This window comes from Dysidea avara, chromosome 1 (genome assembly GCF_963678975.1).
Source record: "Dysidea avara chromosome 1, odDysAvar1.4, whole genome shotgun sequence".
NCBI lineage: Eukaryota > Metazoa > Porifera > Demospongiae > Dictyoceratida > Dysideidae > Dysidea > Dysidea avara.
Window position 1 is genome coordinate 53,267,436 of NC_089272.1, and position 14,274 is coordinate 53,281,709.

At 36.0% G+C, this 14,274-nt stretch overlaps 2 long non-coding RNA genes across 9 annotated transcripts in view; both read left to right on the forward strand.

Moving 5' to 3' along the window:
* Positions 1 to 7,501, forward strand: part of LOC136268922 (uncharacterized) — a 77,988-nt gene extending 70,487 nt beyond the window's left edge. For all 8 annotated transcript variants that reach the window (XR_010707148.1, XR_010707153.1, XR_010707154.1 and 5 more), the window contains one exon: positions 6,339 to 7,501. This is a non-coding gene — a long non-coding RNA (uncharacterized lncRNA). The remainder of the gene's footprint in view (positions 1 to 6,338) is intronic.
* Positions 7,502 to 10,402: 2,901 nt separating this feature from the next.
* On the forward strand, positions 10,403 to 13,040 carry LOC136268982 (uncharacterized). The gene is made up of 4 exons (XR_010707172.1): positions 10,403 to 11,993; positions 12,052 to 12,093; positions 12,147 to 12,399; positions 12,451 to 13,040. It is a non-coding gene; the product is annotated as an uncharacterized lncRNA (long non-coding RNA).
* The last annotated feature ends 1,234 nt before the right edge of the window (positions 13,041 to 14,274 follow it).

Below are 14,274 nucleotides of genomic sequence, written 5' to 3' on the forward strand. Positions count from 1 at the left end.
AAGCTATAACAAATACTGGCAGAACTTAAACTGGCTATATAAAAGAGTTGTACAACTACTTGATTGAAAGATTGAACTTTGCCTGTAAAATATAAAAAGCTGTGTATAATTTATTAGTATCACGCCAATCACGGTGAATATAACCATGTAAACAAGTTATGTGTATATAAAAATAAGACAATGTGATGTGCATTTCCAGGAATTATATAACCTGGAAGTAGGAAACTAGAAGTGGTTTGTATACATGGAATTGCTCTTGTAAAATTTGTTTACATCAGGGAATTATTAAAAGTGTTAGTATAATTCACTTAGTCATCTACGCAGAACTGACAGTTAGGCCACTCCAAGAAAATTCATTATTTCCCGCCCACATGCAAATTCTCTTCCACATGGTTTATTCATTATGCTATAAACCGAACATTTTCATTATTTAGCTATCATGTGAATGTGTAGCAGTTGTACACAGGCACTACGCACTATATTTCTAGCAATAACCTTAATTATTCAGAGTCATTATCAGTCATAATCCATGGAACATTTCAACTTGGAGCTTTTATACTGTATCTCATGCCCTTAGTTTAGTTCTAATAGCTGTTGTGTGGATCATGGATTTAAAAATTAGTAGCATAAGGCTATAATGAATAATGAACCGCCCTCCTGCACACAGTTTTGAGATCAACGAAATGGGACAATGGATTTTCTTGGAGTAACCTAATAATATAGCTATGAACACTTGCAAGCTATTGTGCCTGGTATGTGGCAATGATTAGACAAAATGTTCAATTGTGTGCAGTCCTTAAGGCCACTTCAAGAAAATTCCTTGTTTCCCGTTTTATTGACATCAAAAATACATGCGGACGGGAGGTTCATTATCCATTATTCATTATAATTATAGATAACTATTTCCACTTATTTTTTGAAATTCACAGGTAAGAATATAGTAGAAATATTTAAACTAAGAATCTAAACAGTGAAAAGATAGCTAAATAGGTTTTCTGAATGCTAAACTAGTTACTGCTATGCAATCACAGGATAAATAATGAACAAAATGTTCAGTTGACAGCAACAATGAATGACCATGCAGGAAGAGAATCTGCATGTGGGCGGGAAATGGGAAACAATGAATTTTCTTGGAATGGCCTAAAATTTAATTTAATAATATATGTTCGTATCAAGACACACGATGGTGTGTCGTGCGGCCAAGTACAGCCTGTGCGGGCATGCGACAAGCAAGTGTGTTATTTTACAGGAACCAAGAAAATGCAGTTTTCATGCATCCGTAGCTCGATAGTGCCTTACCGGAAATTAACCATGTCTACTGTGGAAACTCCCTCGGGGTGGGGTATCTCCTGTTTCAAATTTGAGTTGAATCTGCCTAGCCATCACAGAGTTTTGCGCCTTCAAAGTTCATCTTAGTTTCTTCATATTTTTCTTCTTCTTTTCGCTCCACTTAGAAAAATTGATACAACTCGCAATGCTTTAATCAATTTTCTTCAAATTTGGAGGACAGAAAGATTAAGAATGTAACGTAGTACATACAGTATACAGTCCAATTCCATACACATCAGATAAAGGGACTTATGCACGTTTTTGAAAAACGCAATTACAGTGATTTTTTGTCATGGCTACAGGGTAACTGCTTGAATGAATGACTTGAAAATCAGTCTGTACATGGAGTAACCATCATAGTGCAAACCTTTTATGGTTTCAAAGAAATTGCACTAACAGTATGCTAACCATGTGTAACAAGCGCAAGATTGAGTTTTGATTAGAAAAAGTACAGTATTACTTGCACGGCTAGCTACCAGGAAAACTAGTTAATGAAATCAGCTGAAGTAAAGGTACATTAATTATTTAAGAACTGCCTTTCAGTGGTTTACAAGAAATCAGAATAAAAGCCAACGTGAAAGTTGACTAGAACCGAGATACTTTAATAGTGCAGTCACTCTATTAGAACATTCAGCTACATATTAAGTCACTCTATTAGGATGTTTAGTTACAATCAAGTCACTATGTAGAGAGTTCAACTACAAACAAGTCAGCCTGTAGAGAGTTCAGCCACAATCAAGTCACCATGCAGAGAGTTCAGTTACAATCATGTTAGACTACCATGTTGTTAGGGAATTGGCCTAGTGATTGAGATGTCCCACATTCAATGCCTGAGCAGTACTGTTCTTTCCTTGAACAAACAAATGCTCCAGCCACCTAGCTGTTAAACTGGGAACATATTGTATATGTACGCTTCAGGGCACAGCTGAAAAACCGCCTTGGCTGATGCTGTCATCCCTGTAAAAATAAAATCTATACAAAACCAAACTGTGAAAAAAGGGTGTGGCCCCAAAAACACGGTATGGCTGTTTTCACACGGTACTTCTTTTTGTATTTGTATACTCCAAAGCCAGCCTGTGGCCAGCTTTGGAGTTTCTTTTACTTGTGTTTTTCTTTACTGCAGAAAGGAAGAAGACATCAAGACCTTAATTCTCTGGACACTTTTTTATGATTTTTTTTTCTACAAAAATTAATACTGTATGAACATTATCACATGTCCTCTCTCCTTAAAGGTAGACTACCTTGTAGCAAAAATCTCTACAGCTGTAGCTGGATTTTCTTCAGTTGTAGCTGAATTACCTACAAGGTGACTTGTTTGTAACTGAACAAAAAAAAGTATCGGCATCAATATTAATTTTATTTATTTATTAAGTCTTTTCAGTACAAAAAGGTACAAATGTACAGAGGTGTGCATGTAACAAATAATTGATTTGGTAATGCTCTGATGGAACACAGTGCCAGTGCCCAAAAACAAAAGTAATTATAATAATTATATTAGTTCTATTTATGTAAGAATTACAGTAAGTAAACCTACTAAATAAATTAGATTATAAGTTACTAATATAGCTACAGGTGATCAAAGTTCATGACAGGTTGACTGTTGACACAACTGCCACAAGGACAAAAGTAATGGAATTTATGTGGGTCATTGGAACTGAAGTGTGTGATAAAATGATTCCAGAAAAAAAGTTTAATACATCTTTTAATAGTGTCTGCAGGTAAACTAATATTGATGATTGGCAAGGAGTTCCAAAGTCAACAAATTCAATTAAAATAAAAATGACGCTCTCTAGATATGTTATGGTGAAGCTTGACTGAGTTAGATCTTGTGATACTCTGGGAGAAAGATATATATGAATTGATGTCAAAGCTTGGGGTTGGATTTTTCAGACAGTTGATGAAAAACATTATATCTGATATTTCGAAGATATACATTAAGGGAAATAAATTTAGATGGTAGCTAAGTATTATTTCTTTGGCTTTGTGTGTGTGCATGTATAATTATTTTCGGTGTTGTACCTATAGTTGTATTTGTGTTTTGTACACTTCTTCTTTTGCTCATAGGGTTCCACTGAAAATCGGTATTTGGTTACTGAGTGGACCCTCTGTTTAAAAATTACAATTACAATTACAACTCTCTACAGGGGGACTTGATTGTAGCTGAATGCTCTACAGGGTGATTTGTTTGTAGCTGAACTCTCCACAGGTTGATTTATTTGTAGCTGAACTCTCTACAGGGTTACTTGATCATAGTTGAACTCTCTACAGGATGATTTGATTGTAGCTGATCATTCTAATAGAGTGACTTATTACGTAGCTGAATATTCTATTAGGGTGACTGCGCTATTGGATAGGGTCCGCAAACCGAAAAATTACCTTTCACAATCAATTCCCCTATGCTCCCCATTGCTAGATCCACCATGAAACCAGAGGCTCGATTGTTGCATATACATTGAAAGTCACTCTGTAGAGAGTTCAGCTATATATACAAACAAGTTACCTTGTAGAGATTTCTGCTACAAGCCAGCCAACCTGTAGGAGAGAGGGCATGCATGATAAGTTTCATATGCATACATTGTTAACTGTTTTTTGTAAACAAATGCATCATTATAAAAATATCCACAGAATTCAGATCTTGATCTCTTCCTCCTTTCTGCAGTTAAGAAAAGGACAAGTAAAAGAAGCTCTAAAGCTGGCCACACGTCGGCTTTGGAGTATATAAATACAAAAAGAAGTGATATCTGTACCAAAACAGCAAAGCTGTGAAAAGGGTGAGGTCCCCAAAAAGCCAGGATGAAGTGAAATCAAACAGAAATAGCTGTGGTGGTAGGTTAATGGAAAAAACTATAATAACAACAATTCAGGTGAATTTGGTGCCAAATGCTAGTGAAACTTGGAGAAGGCAACACAAATTCACCTGAATTGTCATTATTAAATTTTTTGCCATTAACCTACCATCACAGTGACTTTAATTTCTTGGCTGCCACCTTTAATTTCACATCTTTTTTCACCCTGGCTTTTTGGGACCACACCCTTTTTTCACAGTTTAGCTGTTTTTGTATAGTTTAAATGGCAATCAAAGGAAAGATTTGTCATTTGCATGAACCTGGAATGTCACAGTCATTAAGCTCTTGTGTATATGGCATAAAAATACTTCTGTTCAGAATATCAATATGAATTAGGACAAACATAATGTTATTGGCTTGATATTTTGAAGCATTTCAGAGATATGGTGAATTTACTGTCTGATACATTACAAACTAGAGTTCTGTGTGAGATTAAGTGAAACAAATGGTAACAAATCACTTTGTTGGCAAATAATTCTATTTCTACCATACAAAATACATGAAAGAAGATTTCTGATACTTAAATCAAGTGTCATTTTCTTCATTAAATACTGTCTAAAGACTTAGTTTAGCAACACCATCACCTGAACAGATCACCTAGTTCGTAAGTTAATAGTATTGGTGTCTCGTGCATGTGAAATTACTACATGGTCTGATATAATCATCCATATAAGAAGCTTCGGGTGTGAAAACTTCACAGCAAAACGGCTTAATATACAGTTTCTTTATCCAAATGTGCTAAGACACGTTTTGCTAGTACAAAGCAGTGGCAACAGTGATCCCCGTCATGATCAATTGCAACTCCTGATATACCAGATGTGCAGTTTGTATATAATCCCTGAGCAATCAACAGTTGTTGTTAAGATCTCACACGTATACCTCTATATACAGTACACATACATGCATAGCACATACAAAAGGAATCACAGAAATTAAAAGGGTACCGTAATATAACAAAAGAGGTCATGGTCACATATACTTATAGATACAGGAACTTGTGAAAATTTATTCCTCACACAATGACTGAAGTAGGAACATCCACTATTACAGGTATATCTACAGGAGGCATAGCTATAGGTGACCTCTTTTTGCATTACCTTTTGTTTCTTTGGTCACTAATCAAACTTAAATTCATTTATTTGCTCTTTGTAACATAAGTATGACTGATCAAGCCATGCATACTGTATCAAAAGAATGATTCCAGATGTATCACAATTTATTTTTCATCTCAGTGTGTCCCAACTATCAATTACAGAAAAGTGAAGTGGCTATTCATTACAGTTCATTTTCACCTATGCATATAAATGCAAAAGCTTGGTGGAGACTAAAAAGTCAAGCCTGTAACATCATCAGCTACAATGGAATCATGCTTGTTTCAAACAGTCAGTCAATTAACCAGTACAAAATTCTGTTTCAATCTATTAAATTTGTAGAAGCTTTGAAATGATCTTGGGGAAATAATCATGTTTGAGCTTCAATAGCTACCTGTATACACACAACATTGCCAAACCACATACAAAACTGGTTTTCGGTTTAACATTTTGGGAAGCAAAGGACCACCTTTGTGATCCCCTTTTACCCCTTGGTCCTATAAATAATGATTAATGTGGTTTCTAGCTATCAAATGATTACTATAGTATATTCACGTTGAGCTGAATCCTCAAAAATATTTAATAACTCATGGATGCAATTACACACAATCTTGAAATTTGGCTCATTTGTAGTACTGCTTGTAATGACCCACTAAAAATATTTCAAAATCTTTTTGTTTAAATGTTTGACAGCCAATCAAAATTTTCACAATACATTTCCTATGGGGAAGCCATATAAGTACAGCATCCATTACAGCCCTTTCCCGAACTTGTAATGAAGCCAAACCGTACATGATGTTGTTGACACCTTTGTCGTTACCAATAATCATCTGGTTGGCTGAAATGTTAACTCTGTTGAGAAAAAATCCACTTTTAATTTTTAGCTGTTTTTCAGGATTCAGCTCAATGTGAACATACTATATCTTGTATCATGTACACATGTACGTACTGTATATACAGTAGCAATTTACAGTACATATATTCACATGTATAGATACTGTAGCATGTGTATTCATAGTGCAAACAGATTACCACAATTTACATCATTACCAAGACTTCATTATTTATATAGGAGAGAGTATCTACATAACTGCCAGTATAGCCTGTACAACACCCTATGCAAAGTTCAACTACAAATTAATATGTCTAGTGGTAATGGAAAACTGTTGATTAGTAGTGATATAAGCCTTTATTCTGATAATGAGCAGGGGTGTTACTTTACACTTCAGGGTGTTTGATGTGTATATTGAAGTTAGGTAGTCTCCCCCACATAAATGTTAGAAACTCTTGTTAATACAGGTAAAATAATAAGTAGTATGTGATGGACCTCTTACTTGACACATGCTTGAGTGGATACAGGCCCCATTTTCCAATACACTTCCATCGTTGAAGAAGCATACGCTCTCACAAGATTACTGAAGTGATCACAACTAACATTCCGACCACAGATGTGATATTCCATACAGCCTGAATTGTGGAAAAAATACATTCCGGGGCAAATGTCGAAACCCCACACCCTTTCACGCATGTCATAATTCTTTGAACTATACAAAACATGAACAGAAATGCTGACTGTATGTAATAAAGCAAAGACGTTTTAAACTTGTCAGATTTGTGTTTATCCTGATTACTGTTTTGGTTATCCAGGTGACCTGATTTCAGGGGTGTGTCCTTCCACGTTAAATACATTCACGGTGACAAGTTTAAGGCTAAGTATATTACCAAGATTATGGTAGTAAATGCAGCTTCCCAATAAGTGTATCAGCACTGCTCACAATATTATGCAGAATTAACAGTCCTGCTATATTTTTTAGTTTTAAAAATGTTTAGCATTGTTTCTAGTAGAGTTTGCTTCTACCTTAAGCAGTTTACAGAATTTTGGAGACACTTACTGTACTATACCCAATCTGGTCCCTGCATTTGAAATCTGTATATTGGCACAGGTGTTGACCACTTTGATAGACCTGCACAAATCATTTCTGGATATAGTTGATCTGCAACGATATTGTTCTTTCCTAGCAACTGTTAAGCTACCAGCCTGATGTCAAAGTGGGTAACAGAGAACTATATTCATCACAGCAGGTACAGGATCCATGGTTAAGAAGAATGGTCTAGAGCTCACCATGCAGAGACCACATAAACAACGATGACATAAATTGGTGCTATTGTATTTTATGTACAATTAATTGCCCAGTGTATTTTTAATGTTTAATGAGTTTATCTACTCTCTTTGAATGCTAGAATAAGTTCTCAACTTACTGTAGTAGGGGTACACAACTTTTGGAAGTCCTACTGAGATATTCATTCACTCAGAAACTATTCACTGAGCAAACGCAACTGGAGTACTCTCCAGGTGCTCTCTCTGTGAATGATTCACCTTTCTCTCTCTTGTAACTATAGTATATGCATGTTTTTCCATAGCTACTATTTTTGCATACTTTCTTTGTCACAGAACCTTGACTATGCATATGACAAACTTAACATAGCTACTGCCCACAAAGCATTACACTGTCAGTGACTGAAGGTGCATCAATTTCTGTCATAATTACATACAAGATGTTCCCATAAACTACGCAACTCAGAGCTTTATCTACTTTTTTAATATCATTCTTACAACTAGCACAAGGAGCTTTAGCCATAACTGAAAATTCTGAAGTCTTGACACTGACTAGCACTTCTACTTGTACAACAAATTCTATCACTGGCTAATGTGGCTATTCATTACGACAAGAACTCTAAACTAGGAACTAAACAACTCACTGTGAAAAAGGTGGGATGTAAGATGGTATTTCCAGTGGCTTATTGAATACAAATAAGCCTTAATATAAACCCTGTATTATATTCATGTTATACTTTAGTATAATGCATACTATACTATTACATAATTGGTTTCAGTTTATTTACCACATTACCTAAAATAGCTTATATTGAATATAATGCCCACGCTATACCATCACATATATGGTTTCAGTATGTTTACACATTAACTAAAGCCTTACATGTGATTGTTAGTATACTACAGGTTATATCAAGCTTTTTTGTATTCAATAAGCCACTGGAAATACCATCTTATATCCCTCTTTTATCACAGTGACTGTAAACTATTCTTACACTGAAATCTTGAAGAAATCTCACTTGAGTTTACAAAATCTCTATCCTCCATAGACTAGAGAGAGTCTTTTAGCAATCTCTGGCTCAGTGTTGGTAACAATATCTGTCAGTGTAGTCTCTGGCTCAGTGAGTAGTCTCGAGTACAAAAAAATTGAGTGTAAAGGAAATGGTACATGGAAAGAAGATGGTAAGGCCTCAGCAAGTCAAACAACCACCAACCCACTACTCAGCAGTTTAGAAGAAGGATAGCAGTTAAAGTGAGTGTAATGTCCTTAAGTGTACATGTAGCACTTTCACACCACAAATCAAAGCAGCCGCCTGGGCCACATTTCGTATGTATCCCAGTTACATACAAAAACAGGCCCATAGCCAGGGGGGTTCTGAAGAACCGCCCTCTTGGAAAAGAAGGTCCACAATTTCATATAAAAGGTCCACAATTTCATATAAAAGGTCCACAATTTCATATAAAAGGTCCACAAGTTTAGCAAAAGATCTACAATTTAGCAAAAAGGTCCACAATTTTAGTACAAAAGTCCACAATTTTAGTACAAAAGTCCAATATTTTTAGTAGCAAAAAGTGCATTTAATAGCTACAGTTTACTAAATAACTTAAATAAGTATATAAGCTAAGTTAAGTGCTCCAAGTCGCTCATTCAGTGTTTGTAACTAGGCTTGCGCCAATTATACCAGCATAATTTCGAGCATAATAGGTTAGCAAAAGCATCAAGCATTATGCCAGCATAATAGGACAATTTTTTAAGAATTTTAATTAAATGTGCAATGCGCACGCCAAAACTACTGCAGTAAAATGAACACAGTGCACATTATTACTGCATTTCATACCAAAAGGCCTTGAAAATGTAATTATTTTACTGTTTCTTGGCTTATTATTAACACTTCACGGAAGTAAGACTGAGATACTCTAATAGAGCAGTCACTTACTCTGATACAGCAGTCAGAAAATCCTGATAAAACAGCCAGTTCCCAAGCATAATTTTGATTTTGGGAGCATAATTTTGAGCATAATAGGCTGAATTTTTGAGCACTGCTCAAAAGCATAACAGGTTTTCAAAGCATAATTGACTCAAGCCTCCTTGTAACAGATCAAAATACTCTAATAGAGCATTCAACTACTCAAATAGAACAATCACCTTAATAGAACAGTCACTTGTACATTTCTTTTAAAAGTCTACTTAATTTAGTTTACAAAAACATAGTAAGATAGTCTAAAATACACTCAGAGCACCCAGTAGTATAAAAATTCTAGCTCATTCCCAGACCCCATGAATAACCGAAAGACATCCATCTCCTCTTTGCTTCAACTCCATGGCCGTGCAATGTACATGTAAAAAAATTACATTGCATCAAAGCAATCTTTGTCCTGTTGCACTGCCCCTGCTGATAGAGCACTCATCCATATTACATATACACTCTAAAACATTTAGACACAGATGGTATAATTACAATAGCAGTATAGAACTTTTCCAGGTGCCATATAGCTACAGTAGTGCTTGAATTTGCTGCCTAAGAATTGTTATTTCATTGACTGAAATGTCACTAAATTCAACCTTTTGGTGTCCATTTTTAAAACTTTACTCTGCGGGAGCATGCCCCCAGACCCACAGGAAAAGTACCTGAGGAATAGTATGTAGTGTTTTGCAGAGCACTTTTCTGTGCTATAAAACGCTCAGTAGAATTATGCATAACATTTTACTGAAACAAACCACAGTAATATAGTGCAAACAATTTCACAGGACATTAAACAGTACTGGGGAATATAGTATAAAATGCTACATGATATTTCATTGTGGAATTATGACAAGAATATTGCAAGTAATTCCACAATGTATTCTCACATTACAAATAGTGATATAATGACTATAAAATAGTGTACTTTATTTCACAACGAATTTTAGTGCATTATAAAATACTTTGTAGAATTCTATTACCGCATGAATGTACGTGTTCATTTGATCACGAGGCTTTGAATATTAATTATCTTTACAACATCAACACACACAGCTATAATCATATAATTATTATAGTAGTCCATCCGTCCATCCAACTTGCATGGACTGTGGTAGTGCATGCAAATCATCATGGACTTGTGATTTCATCACAGATGGGTGTATAGGGCTGTGATGAACCAACAGCAGCAAAGCACCTCTGTATAAGCTGTCATGCACGATCCAATCCAAAGTAAATGATCACTAAACAATGTGCATGCTACTGCATGTGGACAGAATCACCAACCGAAAACTGAACTTCCCGGCTTATACACCAGGTTTCTGAAACTTCACAAGATGGTAAATATTCAGCCTACCATTCAAATCCCAATATGAGTATATTCCAAAAAGCATCAGCTTTTATAGAAAGTAACATGATTCTAGCATATGTGCATGGCATTGCATTGAATGAACAACTGAATGCAATCATGAGAGTGTATAATTATGCACACAAAACATGATTGTTTGATCAGGTACCATCACATTAGCTACAATTGTTGGCTTTCATCCACACCATAGTCACCTTCAGACATTGCTGTCAAGTATGGCCATGGATATTATATGCTACCTATGGTATGGCATACTGACTGGTTATGTTGCATGGTTGATTTCTTGGTTCTCCAAATCGTCAGTCTTAGAATGGTGATAAAGACTCGTGTAAAAATACTTTCTATTAGTGTTAGTATTGTAGTGATGTGATCCCTACACACACCATGTCCACTTTCCTCATCTACTATAAATAATCAGGTCATAGACATAGATGATCTGTACACATGCGCACAGAGCATACATGTATTCCGAGATGTATTCTTGTGAAACTTCTTCCTGTTTTCATTTCCAAACACTCTGAAATGTCTCTGCACGGACTGAAAATATCTTGCTGTTTGCATAAACCATCACCAAAGGCTTCCAGAACGACGAACTTCCGAGAGTCGAGCAATTCACGTGATCGTCACCATGACAGTAACCACGTGATAGAAACGGCGGGAACTCAGTTCAAACTGATGAAGACGTGGACGTCGTGCAGGATGTTTGAGAGAAGGCCTAAGCTTCACGAGGGTATTCTTTTAAGTCTGGGCGTTTTGATGACATAAGTAAAGGAGATGTTATAGTTCTTCAGTGATGCCAGCCGGGATAAACTGGCGGCACTTTAGAGAGGTAAGTTGCAATTGTAGCATGTGTTGACTGAGCGATGCAATTTAATCTAATTTGTATGCATACATCAGGGGCGGATCCAGAGTCTGGAAAGAGGGGGGGCACTTGCTGAAAAAAGTTGAAGAGCAAAAAAAAAAAAAAAAAAAAGGGTCACAACAATAATAGCTAGTTATCCTTTACCAAATATATTATATCACGTATGTTATGTAAAATAAAATCCTATTTATAGCTTCATAAGTAAGCTACACTGCCTCATGAACATTGTGACTGCTTTATTGGAGTAATTGACTGCTCTATTAGAGTATCTCGATCTTGTATGCAATTTCTTGAAGGGGGGGTTGCCCCAAATGCCCCATCCTGGATCCGCCATTGTACATGCACTTTCATTTGTATAACTGAAATTTATTGTTAATGGGAAACCCTATAGAATGGCTGCCATTGAAGTAACACAACAGGTGAGGTGATAGCTAGCTAATGCCTAACTTGTATGGTTGTCGAATGTAAAAATTTCAGGCTGTAGTGTTGGCTAACCAACTTAAGGATCCACTTCATCTGGTAAGCAAGCACATCAGTTCCTATTATTGTGTATGCATAGTATGTCATTGTAGTGAGTCAAAATGAAATCTGTTTGGTATGGGTGTACAAAAACCTTGTTCAAGAGAAGAATGCTTTGATCTGGAGTGTATTTGAAACTATTGAAGTGTGTAGATGTTCCATCGAAGGAGTCTCCGTCAATTAATTTGTTGATGTTCCATTGAAGGAGTCTCCGTCAATTAATAATTTATACCCAAATGAGTGTTCTGAATAAAAAATCTAGAACAAAGGAAGGATTTCAGTGCGAATAATGGTTGTCTAAACTTTGTGAGTTATTATTTAATTATATGCACAGCTGATTATATAATTATACTACAGGGAAGAGCTATATTTCTGAGGCTATGGCCAATTTGTTGAAGATTTTTTTATTCGAGCCATACATTTGTAACAATTGGGATTTGTATGTGGAGAATTCTTCGGATGATCCAGATGGAACATTGTTGACTACTCAACAGACAAAACATTTGTTGGTGATTACTAAACAGACGGAACGCTTGTTGATCTCTTCACAGATGGAACATTTGTTGATGATCACTAAACAGACGGAACGTTTGTTGATCTCTTCACAGATGGAACATTTGTTGATGATCACTAAACAGACGGAACATAATTTTATGTTGATCACTAAATTTGTTGATCACTAAGCAGATGGAACATTTGTTGATTACTAAACAGACAGAACATTTGTTGATCACTAGACAGACGGAAATACTAAACAGATGGAACATTTGTTGATTACTAAACAGACAGAACATTTGTTAAACACTAAATGGACAGAAATTTGTTGAACACTATACAGATGGAACATTTGTTGAGCACTAAACAGATGGAAATTTGTTGATTACTAAACAGACAGAACATTTGCTAATCACTAAACAGATGGAACATTTGTTGAATACTAAACAGACGGGAATTTGTTGATCACTATACAGATGGAACATTATCTCTAAACAGACAGAACATTTGTTGATCACTAAACAGATGGAACATTTGTTGATCACTTAACAGACAGAACATATGATTACTAAAGGACAGGACTATAGCTATGTACTGATGTAGGACATGTTGTATTACTGTATGCTTTTAGTTTTGGTTGTATTTTTGTAAGTTTTTGTGTCATGAAAAATTATAACAAAAAATGGGGAATTCTTCAATGGTTTTATAGAAAATTTAACAAATGAAATACAATAAGTTTGTCAGATGATTTGTGATAAGATTCCCAGAAAAATGCATTGCAAATTCTACAATAAGTATCACAATAGATTCCTTAGGTGATATTACTTGTTATAGTGTATTCAATTGGCCAACAATTCCATAGAGTATGTGGATAGTCATAGTTGTTGTAAAATCTTGCATAATTATTATTTATCAGTAACTTTTCCTGTGACCCTCTAGTTGCAGGATGCTTTGCAAATCCTGATGTATTCCTGCATCATACCATACAAGAAAGGTCCACCTTTCTTATAAAAGAACCTACCCAGATAAAAGTCTGACAACGGCCCTGGAAAAACTTACATCTGGGCAGTGATTATATAGATGTTAAGGCTGAAATCGATTGTGGGGATCAATATTATTGATACTCACGTGATTAGTATACATACTTGGATTTCGCCATGAAGACCACTCAGACAGAGAGCGTTTTGTTATCCTTGCTATCCTACGAGTTAAAAAAACGTTGGGCTAAGGTGAAAACTAGTACTATAGTATATTCACCAATCGTTTCCGCACGTTTCCGAATATTAAGTAGCCACACATGCCCCGGGGGCGGATCCAGGCACCAGGGTAGTAGGCATATGGAGAAGGGGGCGCCCCCCCAACCTCCACCCCGGAAGCTAAAGGTATTATGTTTCACTCGATGTTTCAGAAATGTAGAGCAGTTTTATGTAAATAATAGAGTGGTCTGCACTGATCAAGAGTTTTAGTGAGCTCAGTTATGTCATTTAGAATGCAGGGGCGGATCCAGGAGCTGGCGAGGGGAGGGGCACAAACAGGCCAAGTTGTAGATGATTGGAGAGAGCCAGATTCTGTAGTTCAGTGCTGAGTAGCAAATAGTCACCTCTGACTACTGGTAAAGTAGATAATAACAACAACAACGACTAGTGTCTCACTGTTGTTTTTGCCATTTTGGCCTTTTCAGATGGT